Genomic DNA, 12,500 nt, shown 5'->3' on the forward strand with positions numbered 1-12,500 from the left:
ACTTAAATGCAGATGTGATGGCCAGTGAGGTCTTCGTCCAGAGGAGAGTGCTTTGAGGTGCAGCTCCCTTGTCAGACACCACCTGGACGGCAGTTCTTCTTCTTCTTTAATATGCAACAAAAGGCTGCGGGGTAGCAGCATTAGTTGAGAGCATGGCTGTGCCACTGATGCAATGCCCACTGCAGGTTAGAGCAGCAATTTGTAATTTGGTCATGGTGATAGTGATAGCACACCTACTCTTTGCGAAGGACACCGTGCGATCGTCAACGTCCACCAACTAATGCCAGCAGACGAGACGCCCAGCTTAAAGTCCATCTGAGGGAAGGTACACACACATTGATGAACCACCCTGCCCATGAGGCACCGTGATGACAGTTTGTAACTGAGTCGGGATTCAAACCGAGGCGAGACAGCTTATGGACGAGTTGGAAAACCTCAAAGCAATCCTGCGAGCTCAGTCAGTTCTTAGTTAAGTCCATAACTATCGATGATTGAACTCTGATTAATAGACAACTGACAGTGAGCACTCTACCAAATGACCTATCCTTCTGCCTTATTTATGTGCCACTTCCCTTTGAACCCTCTCTTACGGTTTAGACACAGTTTATTGTTGAACATCATTATGATTCACAATTATTTCACCTGCCAGGTATTTCCTTCTTTTTTGCTTTTATGGAAAACAACTTTTTTTTTCTGTGGCACATTCAAAATGAGTCCTGAAGGAACGTCTGAATTGTAAACAAGTAATATACAATGTTTATGAATAATACATCGTTTCAAAATGCTGTATTATGTTATCGCAGCAGTGCAGGGTTCGTTGGTCTCATGGAGGTTATTTATTTCTGTGGATACTTTACAGTATATATATATATATATATATATATATATATATATATATATATATATATATATATATATATATATATATATATATATATATATATATATATATATATATATATATATAAATATATATATATATATATATATATATATATATATATATATATATAAAAAGCCTGGTGTTGGCGCAGTGGTTAGGGCAGCGGCTTGGGATCCAAAAGGTCCTGAGTTCAAGCCCCGTTGGGCCAATGAATTAATACACCAGGGGGTTGACTCAGCCGGTCATCCTTCCGAGGTCGGCGAAATGAGTACCAGTATACTGGGCCAGTGTATACCCTGGTTAAAATAGGTGTACCATATCCCTGTGTCGTAAGAGGCGACCAGGGTTGCGTCAGGAAGGGCATCCGGCGTAAAACATGTGCCAAATCACTATGCAGATCATACGGATGATCCGCTGTGGCGAACCCGAAAGGGAGCAGCCGAAAGAAGAAGAAGATATATATATATATATATATACATATATATTGTTATGGATTCGGCGGTGGTGGGATTCGCACCCCTCTCTTTACAGCCAAATGTTGAAGATTTGTTGAAAGGTCACTTATCAGCACCGCCGTCTCCAGGGTTATAACGCCGGCTGGCTCTGCACAGGCCTCGGGTCACGTGCCTCGAATCACGATACCAACGTACACCTGGGCCGTACCAGTTGGGGAAATAGACCCCGGCTACAGACTGGTGTTGGCGCTTGTGGAAACACGGGCTGCGGTGAACCAGTTGAAACGGGGCAAAGCTCCAGGGATCTGTGGCATCCATGCCGAACTTCTCAAGGCTGGTGGAAATGCTGCACTCGTGTCGTTGCATGCAGTTTTGTGCTCTGCCTGGAACACAGGCTTCATCCCAACTGACTGGAAGAGGGGCCTTGTTGTCCCTCTCTGGAAAGGGAAGGGTGATCGCCAAGACTGCAACAACTACCGAGGGGTGACGCTGCTCTCAGTGCCGGGCAAGGTCTTTGCTCGGATAATTCTCGATAGGGTTCGCCACCATCTGCTTGAGCACCAGCGTCCAGAGCAGTCAGGCTTTACACCAAAGAGGTCAACGATTGACCGTATCCTTGCACTTCGTGTCCTCACCGAACGCAGACGAGAGTTTCGGCAGGGGCTGCTTGCAGCCTATGTTGATCTCTGTAAAGCGTTCGATTCAGTGAATCGGGATGTCCTCTGGAGGATTGTTGGTCTTCGTGGGGTGCCACCAAAACTGATCGATCTGATGTCGGAACTCTACTCTGGTACTGAGAGTGCTGTGAAGTGTGGTGGTACCATCTCTGACTTATTTCCAGTTGTTACTGGAGTTCGTCAGGGATGTGTACTTGCCCCCACACTTTTCAGCACTTGTATGGACTGGATTCTAGGGAGGATGTCGGAGAGATCAAGTTGCGGTGCGTCATTTGGGAATGTCAAGATCTCGGACCTTGACTTTGCAGATGATGCAGTCATCTTTGCGGAGACTTTAGACATCCTCTTGGGGGCCCTCGAGGTGCTGAATGAGGAGTCGGAGCCGTTGGGATTACGGGTTTCTTGGGTCAAAACTAAGATCCAGGCTTTCGGTGACATCTTGGATGCTGCTGTCCTGTCTGTGTCTGTTTGTGGTGAGGATGTTGAGGTCGTGGAGAGATTCACTTACCTTGGCAGTGATATTCATGTCTCTGCTGGCTGCGAGTCAGAGGTCAATAGACGTCTGGGTCGGGCCTGGGGAGTCATGGATTCACTGGATCATGGGGTGTGGCGCTGCCGGTACCTGTGCGGGAGGACGAAAGTCCGAGTCTTCAGGTCCTTGGTACTTCCAGTCTTGCTCTATGGGTGCGAGACCTGGACTCTGACCAAGGATCTGAGACGGAGACTTAATTCCTTTGGTACCAGGTCTCTTCGGAGAATCCTTGGCTATCGCTGGTCGGATTTTGTGTCCAACGAGTGGTTGCTGAGAGAGACTCGGATGAGATTTGTTACCTGCATAGTCCGTGAGCGTCAGTTGCGGCTGTATGGACATGTGGCTCGTTTTCCTGACTCTGATCCTGCTCACCATATTCTCTCAGCGAGGGAGTCTCACGAGTGGAGGAGGCCAGTGGGTCGACCACGTGCCTCATGGTTGCAACAGGTTGACCATCATCTCAAGGAGATGGGGATGGGCCTGGCATCTGCCTGGGGGATGGCCAGACGGAGGCCCCTGGAGTACCGGCGGAAAGTGGACGCAGCGACGCGCTGTTCTGGCACATGCTCCCATACCTGACCTGACCTGACAGACTGGATTTGTCAGAGACTGAATGTAGTCTGCCAGTCCGTAGCCCATTTGGGTTTTATATACAAATCGAGCGAATTGTTCCTCAGCACGGCACGAATAAACTCAATGCGGCAACTTCCATAAATATCAACCAGATTTATTGGGGACACATCGGGGAACACCACACAAGCAAAACATTCACGACAATGTTATAATCAATCTATAACCCGCTCTTAACTAGGGAGCTACGGGTTTTGAAGGGAACCCTTGTGAGATAAACCTTTGACAACATGCAGACAAGATGCAGACAAGACACAGAGTGTATGTCAAGTTCCATGTCAAGTGTACACATTTTTCAGTGAAATTTTGACACATCGTCTCAGATTTCACTCTTTTTTTTGTGCAAGTCTTTGTATCTACGGTAAAACATTGTGTCAATTTTCAGACCTGGGGGCCCATCAGGGCCCATTTTAGGCACCCCGGTTGACCCACAATCTTCCAGTGGCCATATTACAGGTTGTAGTGGTCCGATTTGGATGATCTTGGTATCAAAATGCTCGTAAAAGCGAGATCTTTCGAATCTCGTAAAGTAAAATCACTCAAACAGTAATTCAAAAAGTTGTAGTTTGGGGCGCCCTTTGACCTTGGGCCCCCGCTCCCCAGCCAAACCGATGAGCCCGATTTTTTTCGTGTGAGAATACCCCTTCATATACTCCAACACCTCAGCATAAATTAAAATGCGATCTCAATAGGTTCAAGTGTGATGATGGTTTTATTGTTCGGGGTCCACATATCACTAATTCTTGATTCGACATTGGGCGACATTTGCCGTCATGGTTCCAATGACGTCACCTGCTGGCAGGCGACTTTATGTCTGAAATTGACAATCATCATCTCTCGACTATTATGTATGTATGTATGTATGTATGTATATATATATATATATATATATATATATATATATATATATATATATATATATATATATCATCATCATTTGCGAAAAATAATTCTGCCTATTGTGTCTATTGATTTTTAAGTGTACATGTTTTGTATAACCATCATCGAATTAAGTTATAAATGGGATAATCTCAGTTTTTGCATATTTTGCAGTAAGCATGGCGACTGAAGAACGAAAGGAGTTCCGAAAATACTGTTGCGATCCGTTCAGCTGCCATAAAATGAGTCAACGAAAATATCTTCGAAATGTGTCAAATGATATGTTGATGAAATTTTCTTCAAAGGTGAAAAAAGATGACAGACTTTGTACTTCGTGCAGAAAAAAACTTTCTCAGTTGTCACCAGAGCGAATTGAAGAACCATCTTCGACCAGTTCAAAATTATCATTAGAAGGTACTATCGAAGGCATTGCGGAATCTATTTCGACAGATGAGGACGAGGAGGTTTTTGAGAGAGAAGCAGAAGTTGACCTATTAAACCAGTCGTTATCGATGATAGGCGAAACCCCATTCGACAAATGAAAGGCGGAAAGGAATCCAGGGTACGTTCCTGAAAAGCGAAGTAAAGTAGAAGATTCTGTGCAAAAGAAATTAGAACTAGTTGCTGGACCAAGCACTGCAGAGAAAACACAAAATACAGCGTCAAAATGTGATGAAAACTGCATGCCAGAGGTGATCAAAAGCCTGAAAGAAAAATACGTTGTTTCGAGCCGTTCAGAGCAAATACGTATACTGACAATATTTACTCGGAATATGAGCATCAGAGGGATGATGAGTGAATTCAGTTGCTCCCAATGAATGGCTGTGCAAGCCAAAAATTTAGAGAAAGAAAATGGTATGAGCTATCGTCTCCAAATCCCAAACAGGGTAAAATATTGCCTGACGAAGTGAAATCCGCCGTAGCCGAATTTTACTGAAGTGATGAAGTCAGCCGAATAATGCTGGGAAAAAAGGACTGTGTGGTGGTCAGGAATGAACATGGAAAAGACAAAATTCAAAAGCGCCTGGTACTAAACAATCTCGAGGAACTGTTTCAGAAATTCAAAGAGAAGAACCCTGGCTTGAAAGTTGGATTCGCGAAGTTCGCCATGCTCCGTCCCTCGGAGTGTGTCCTGGCCGGTTCAGGCGGTACACACAGTGTATGTGTATGTACGATACATCAAAATGTGAAACTCATGATTGGTTCCAAAATGCCACAGATAGCCAAACTTACCAGCCATCATCATGTGATAGCATGCATAGTTTGTAACCCAGCACAACCAGCATGTTATTTCAGAACTTGTGAAAGTTGCCCATCAATTGAAGACTTCAAAACCGAGATACTTATGAACTAGAGGATATTGATGAAATTCAGTTTAAACGGTGGACATCCACCGACAGATCTGAACTGAGCTCCATGGTCCTTCCTTTGGAAGAATTCATTAATCAATTATTTGAAAACGCGGTGAAATTAGTGAGACACGACTTCATTGCCAAGGCCCAATCTCAGTTTCTGAAAAATAAGAAAGACGAAATCGGTGAAGGAGAATTTGTCATTATTGGAGACTTCTCAGAGAACTATTCGTTTGCCGTACAGGAGGCGGCCCAAGGATTCCATTGGAACTACTCTCAAGCGACAATTCACCCCTGGGTTTACTATTTCAAATCGGACGATGGCAAATTAAACCACGATTCGTTCACGATTATATCAGAATGCAATACTCACGACGTTGTCTCAGTCCACCTCTTCCAAAGAATGCTCATTGAACACTTGAAATCTAGCTTTGGAAATGTAAAGAAACTTTACTATTTTTCAGATGGTTGCGCTGGCCAATATAAGAATTGCAAAGCCTTCATAAACCTATGTCGTCACAAATCAGAGTATGGTATTGACGTAGAATGGCATTTTTTGCCACAAGTCATGGCAAGGGCCCTTTAGATGGCGTAGGAGGTACAGTCAAACTAGAAGCAACACGTGAGAGCCTGTGCAGACCTTACGACAGTCAAATTATTTCTCCAAAAGATCTTTTCGCCTTTGCTGAAAATGGTTTGAATGAAATGAAGTTCGGTTACGGGATCTAAGAGGCGTATGACGAGGAAGAACGAAATCTGGAAGAAAGGTTAAAAACGGCCAAAACCATAGCTGGAACTCAAAAACTTCATGCTTTCATCTCTATTTCTGAAGCTGCTCTTAAAGTACGTGAATTCAGCCTTCGCGAGGAACACCGTATCGAGTCAGCTATTTCAAAATCGACACCAACTTTTAACGAGAAACTCTCAGGTTATGTCACAGTGCATTATGATGGAAAAGCCTTTCAGGACACTCATGAAGTGAAAGTGAATTTTCTTCATCCAAACGGGCCCGCAAATAGTTTCTTTTTTCCTGACATTGAAGATCACTGCATTTTAGACATTTATGATATACTTCTTTCTGTAGAACCAAAAACTGCTATAGGTAGAACCTACACAATCAGTAAAAAAGAAACACAGCTGTCAAATATAACATTGGTTGGCAAAAAATCTTGACGATAATACGCTAGGAAAAACTCTTACTCGTACTAGTATCGCTTCCAGTTCCTTCATGTGCACGTGGAAAATTTATGTACAATATACTGATATAGTGTATTGGAAATCTTGTGTTCAAATATTGTGCTATGTATTGTGGCGTATTGTGTGTCCAGCACCCGAGACCGCGAACAATAAAACTATCATCACACTTGAAACCATTGAGATCCCATTTTCATTTATGCTGAGGTATTGGAGTATATGAAGGGGTATTCTCACACTAAAAAATCGGGACCATCGGTTTGGCTGGGGAGCGGGGGCCCAAGGTCAAAGGGCGCCCCAAACTATAACTTTTTGAATTACTGTTTCGGAGTGATTTTACTTTGCGCGATTCGAAAGTTCTCGCTTTTACGAGTATTTTGATACCAAGATCAGCCAAATCCGACCACTACAACCTGTGATATGGCCTCTGGAAGATTGTGGGGGCAGCCGGGGGCACCAAAATTTGGGGGGCCCCCAAAATGGGCCTGATGGGCCCACAGGTCGAAAAGTTGGTATTTTGAGTTTTTTTCACCCAAGTGAATAAATGACCAACATATGGGGAGAAAATGAGGTATTAGTGTCAGGAGGGTGTGTACACTTGACATGGAATGCCCCAGATAGTACTTGGTGATGCCTCATGGACGAGAGGAAAAGTGTCAAAGGCACGAATGCAGCTTGTGACAAGCCGATGTCAACGGATTTGAGCGCCCAAGCTCAAACACGCCGCGTGGGAAAATGGCGGCGTCGTCCTTTTGTCGCACCGCCCACGCACGCAGCCTCAGCGCGTTCAGCCCCCGTAAGGTCGACGGCACAAGAGCGAAAGATCCGCGGTGTGCTCCAGCTGGCTTTTCACAAGGTCCAGCATACAAATCCAGGCCTGTCCTGTTCACCAGATCAGGCCAAATCAGGGTGTTGGGCTCCGCAGGCGGATCGACGGGATTACAAGACTATTCGAGCCGTGAGTAGGGTAGTCAGAGGCTCCGTCACTGGACTCCGGATGAACCTGTCGAGGACCTCCTCATAAAAGTAGATCGCCGACTCCCCTCATGCAGTTCCTCCTGCCTCTTTCACGAAGCAGATCGTGACTCCCACTAGCCGTTTCTTCCTTGCCTTCCCGGCGCTCGCTCTTCTCACAAAAGCTGATCCCAGACTCGCCTCAAGCAGCCTCTCATCCAGCAGAAGGCAGAGTCTCACAGTCGTTTGTCATCCAGCAGAAGGCAGACTCGACAAAGCAGCCGTTTCTTTTTATAGCCGATCGCAGACTCGACGCTCAGGCAGTTTTACCCTTGCCTTCCCGGCGCTCGCTTTTCTCGAAGCCGACTGACACTCTCAGAGCGCTGGGCGGGGCCTCGTTCGGAGAGGGGAAGGAAGAAGAAGAAAACCGCCTCTCGGCACACCACCACTGTATGAACAATGAACAGCCTGCTACACCTCCCGACACACATGTAACGTCCAATTACCGAACAACCTGGCTAAATATGCATTTAATGGGGGATCTGGGCTAATCCTATATTTAATAACACACTAAGGGCCATTTCCACAACAATATATATATATATATATATATATATATATATATATATATATATATATATATATATATATATATATATATATATATATACATACACATATACATATACATATATATATACACATATACATATACATATATATATACAAATATACATATATATATATATATATATATATATATATATATATATATATATATATATATATATATATTGCGAATTCGCACCCGCCGGCGTGCGATCGGCCACGTAACTCGAATTGCGGCACGTCGCCCACCGGACGAACAATTCAGTCATGACCGTCTCGGAACAACGCCGGAGCAAGTAACGGGTGGGTCTTTCGACCTCACCACAATCGTGCCAATCGGCCACCCGTGTAGGATAGGGTTGTTCGCCAAACTCGACCAACCTAAGTACCCACGCGGATGGTTAATCGGGCGATCGTACTTCGCCGCAGGTCGACTTCGGACACCAACTGCTTAAGCGGTTCGTTCCGTAATGCAGAGATAACCGAGCGGAGTTATCGTCGACCTCGACGGTTCAGATTAGTTACCAGGAACTTACACCCATTACCAATCTCTTACGCGATGCAGGATGGAGAGTCAATAAAAAGAAAAGAGACGAAGCAGAGCGGGAACAGTTCAACAAGCAAGCATTTTATTGCGCGACACACGGACACAAAGCAAGCACGTATATTCAGTCACAGTAATCATAATAAAAGGCACGTATTCAAGCACAGAAAGAAACAGTGAAAGAGAGATACTACCGACTAAGACCGACACACGGCAACACTTACACAATTTTACTTAACAGACGGCGCCACCACAAGCATTTACACAAAAAGCAAAGGAAAAAGAAAGCCACCCTCATAGGCGAGGAGGCAGACAGGTCCGTAGACCAAATGTACGTGAATCCTGGAGGATTGGCCAGGTCCATGAGACGGGGAGGTCTTACCCGGGTCCTCGTGATGCGATGGCGGGCAAGCCGCAATGTTCGCGCCGCTGCGCCCCGACTCCGTGCCCTGGCGTGGTCGGCGAGTCCTCTCCGGCGTGCTCCGTGCGAGCGGTCTTGTTGGCACCACGTTTAGGTTGGGGGAGGAACGGGGGCCCCCTCGGCACTATCTCAGCGCGAGTGGGGGGGGGAATTTTTAATGCTCAGGGAGAGAGGGGTATGGCTGGCTTGGCTGGATCTCGCGACGAGCCAAGCGACCCCCACACTGCAACCTCGTCGCCGTCCGCCGTCTTCCCTGTAACTCCTCCGCAACTTCTCTCCAAGCTGAACTTCACCCTCTTTTCGTTCCACACTCCCGCCCCACTCAGCTCCACCAGTTCCACTCTCCCTCCGCGAGTCGCCTTGCGCTCGTATCTTTATAGGTCTCAGGAGGAGCCGATATGCAAATATGCGGATCAAAACGCGATTGGAGGCGGGGCCACGCCACCCTCTGTTCAGCCATTGGTCGGGCAAAAAGGGGCGTGAACCTCCCTTGATCTGCATATTTGCATAAACAGACTTCACATTCACGCGCTTGGAGGCGGGGCCAAGCCGTCTCGCGTTCGCCCATTGGACGGAGGGGAAGTGGGCGTGAAGCATTTTGGATCCGAATTTCTCCCCTGGAAAGGCCGCCATTTGCGCTCGCGGCTCAGTGCGTTTGGCACCAATCGCCGAGCGGGCCCAAGACAGCCCGACGTTCAGTGTTCACAGGTGGTGCGGTTGTTGGTTGCGAAGGAGAAAGGCGAAGGTGGTGGAGGGTTTTCTGTGGTGGTTTAATGATTATGGTGTCGTTTGGGAATGGCGGTGAAGCGATGTTTGCGGGATGGAGTTGTGAAGATAAAGGTAGTGGCTGTTTGCGTTGTTGGCGGCTTAATGGTCGAAAATAACATAAAGAAAGAAAAATGGCTAACTTGTCCCTGCCCCATGAAGCCGGTCCAACTATCGCTAACCCATCCCCCTAACTAGTAGTTCCTGTGCCCCCTAAACAGGGGGGTCTTCCACCCCTTGCCCAGGGAATCCTGTTCACCCGAAGCGAGGCTTGCTTTTTTTTTTCATGCGCGCACCAGCGCAGCAACTCGCAACCTGCGCTCCTTTCCCCGTGACGTCATGGAAGCTGTTCGTGCATCTCGCCCCTCCTCGGACGGTACCATCCGGCAGGGATTTCCCTTCTGCCGGATTCCAACCCTGCAGCCACGACGTCACCCTGCGCATCAAAAACAAGCCTAACGTTTCGAGGGGTTCCCCGCGCGAACACATGTCCTCTGCTCGTCGGAGCTTCACACACATGCCCACCTGGAGAACCCATCCGGTCCAAATCCATTATCCAGCCTACTTTCTGTCCGTCCGCGGGATCGGCTAATCCACCGCGTGCGTTTCTGGACCGGACTTCACTCGCGCAGACACGCACGTGGCGGCCTCGTGCGTAGCACAGCACGGACCCCGTTCGCGCTGCTGTGCCAATCCGGCACGGTCCTCAAAACCACTACGGCCGCTACAAGGCCTTTGTCCCTCGTCAGGCACCGTCGTCTTCGCACTCTCGCGCACAAACTCCCACGTGCCACGACTCTCACACACCTCACCATTACACTAGGACATGCGGTTGCGGTCTCCCGCATGCTAACCGCCATCTCCCTCTCATACCGCCACCTCACACATGCGGTCGCTCTCACACATCGCCTTTCAGTCACACACACCATACCACTCACACACGTGGAATCGCTTACACACGCCATAACACTTACACGCGGGGTTTCACTCACACAATGCGTGCTTTCCAGCACGCATTTCGCCACACTCGTATCCACACACACCGGGACGACCACGCTGGGGATTTGCGCTACCTCAAGCGCTCCCGGGGTCTCCAAACCCCCCAAGCTCCACGTGCACCCGTTAACAGCACTCGCCCCCTCTAACTCGCAAAGCTCGACCGGACTCACCTGGTCGCGATCCGCCTCAAGTGGGCACAGTCCCTCCCCTCGTTCCTGAAGGAGGCCATCCTGCTGCTTGCATCGGGTCCCAACACATTCCATCAGCTCACCCCCATTGTCCCCCACTACCTCTACCTGTGTGTGCTCATCAATTACCTGTAGTTTCTCCTCTACTTGTTTTATCTCAGTCACCTTGTTTATTATTTCCGTTTCTTCCTAGCTCCATTTTCGTCTTTCTTCCTCTCTGAGCCCCTTTAGTTGTTCATTATCTTTTCGGAGCTTTTCCATCTCTGTGGACTCCACCTTTGCTCTCTCCTCGAGTTGATTAATTTCAAATTCATATCGTTTTTGCTTTCTACTCCACCGTCTCTCATGTTCTTCATTCTCCAATCTCATCGTTTCTTTCATTTTGTTGATCTCCCTTTCCTGTTTCATTTGTTCTTCTGTCTGTTTCTTATTCCACCGTCTCTCTTGTTCCTCCTTCTCCAATCTCATCGTTTCCCTCAATTGGTTAATCTCCCTTTCCTGTTTCATTCCTTGTTCTGTCACTATCTCCTCGTACTCCAACCTTCTTTTTTCCTTTTGTTGTTCAGTTTCAAATTCATTCTGTTTTTGTTTTTTATTCCACCGTCTCTCTTGTTCCTCCTTCTCCAATCTCATCGTTTCCCTCAATTGGTTAATCTCCCTTTCCTGTTTCATTCCTTGTTCTGTCACTATCTCCTCGTACTCCAACCTTCTTTTTTCCTTTTGTTGTTCAGTTTCAAATTCATTCTGATTTTGTTTTTTATTCCACCGTCTCTCTTGTTCCTCCTTCTCCAATCTCATCGTTTCCCTCAATTGGTTAATCTCCCTTTCCTGTTTCATTCCTTGTTCTGTCACTATCTCCTCGTACTCCAACCTTCTTTTTTCCTTTTGTTGTTCAGTTTCAAATTCATGCTGTTTTTGTTTTTTATTCCACTGTCTCTCTTGTTCCTTATTCTGCAATCTGGCCTTGGCTTCCAGCTGTTTGATCTGTTCGGTGTGGTTCCTCAACGTTTCATTCTCCGTTCTCTTTCTTTCCTCTTTTGACATCCTCAGTTCATTTTGTAATCCCGTTTCTTTGTTTTGGTGTTTCAGTAACTCAGAAGCTTTCTTTTATAATTCCGTCCTCATCTCCACACCTCTTTCACATTCTTTCTTCCTCATTTCATCCATTCCCTCACCGAATTCCTTGCTAATTTTGACCCAATACTTTCCTCTTTTTACCTCCTGTTCCAGGCTTTCTCTTTTCCGATTGCCTATTCTTACCTCTTCCTTCAGTTGTTCCAATTCCACATTGTGTTTCCGTTTTTCCTTTTCCAGCTTTGTTTTCCATTCCTCTTCTAAGTTCTTTCTATCCTGGGAGTTACTAATTTGCTCCTCTTTTCTTTTCTTCAGTTCGCTCTCCGCACTTCTTTTGCATGCTT

The 12,500-nt window shown here is 46.6% G+C and overlaps 1 protein-coding gene across 4 annotated transcripts in view; it reads left to right on the forward strand.

The window, feature by feature from the left end:
- Positions 1–12,500, forward strand: part of SMPD3 (sphingomyelin phosphodiesterase 3) — a 120,215-nt gene that overhangs the window by 42,653 nt on the left and 65,062 nt on the right. The window lies entirely within an intron of this gene.

Source organism: Eptatretus burgeri, chromosome 9, assembly GCF_056783735.1.
Source record: "Eptatretus burgeri isolate ZD-2024b chromosome 9, Ebu_testis_v1, whole genome shotgun sequence".
NCBI lineage: Eukaryota > Metazoa > Chordata > Myxini > Myxiniformes > Myxinidae > Eptatretus > Eptatretus burgeri.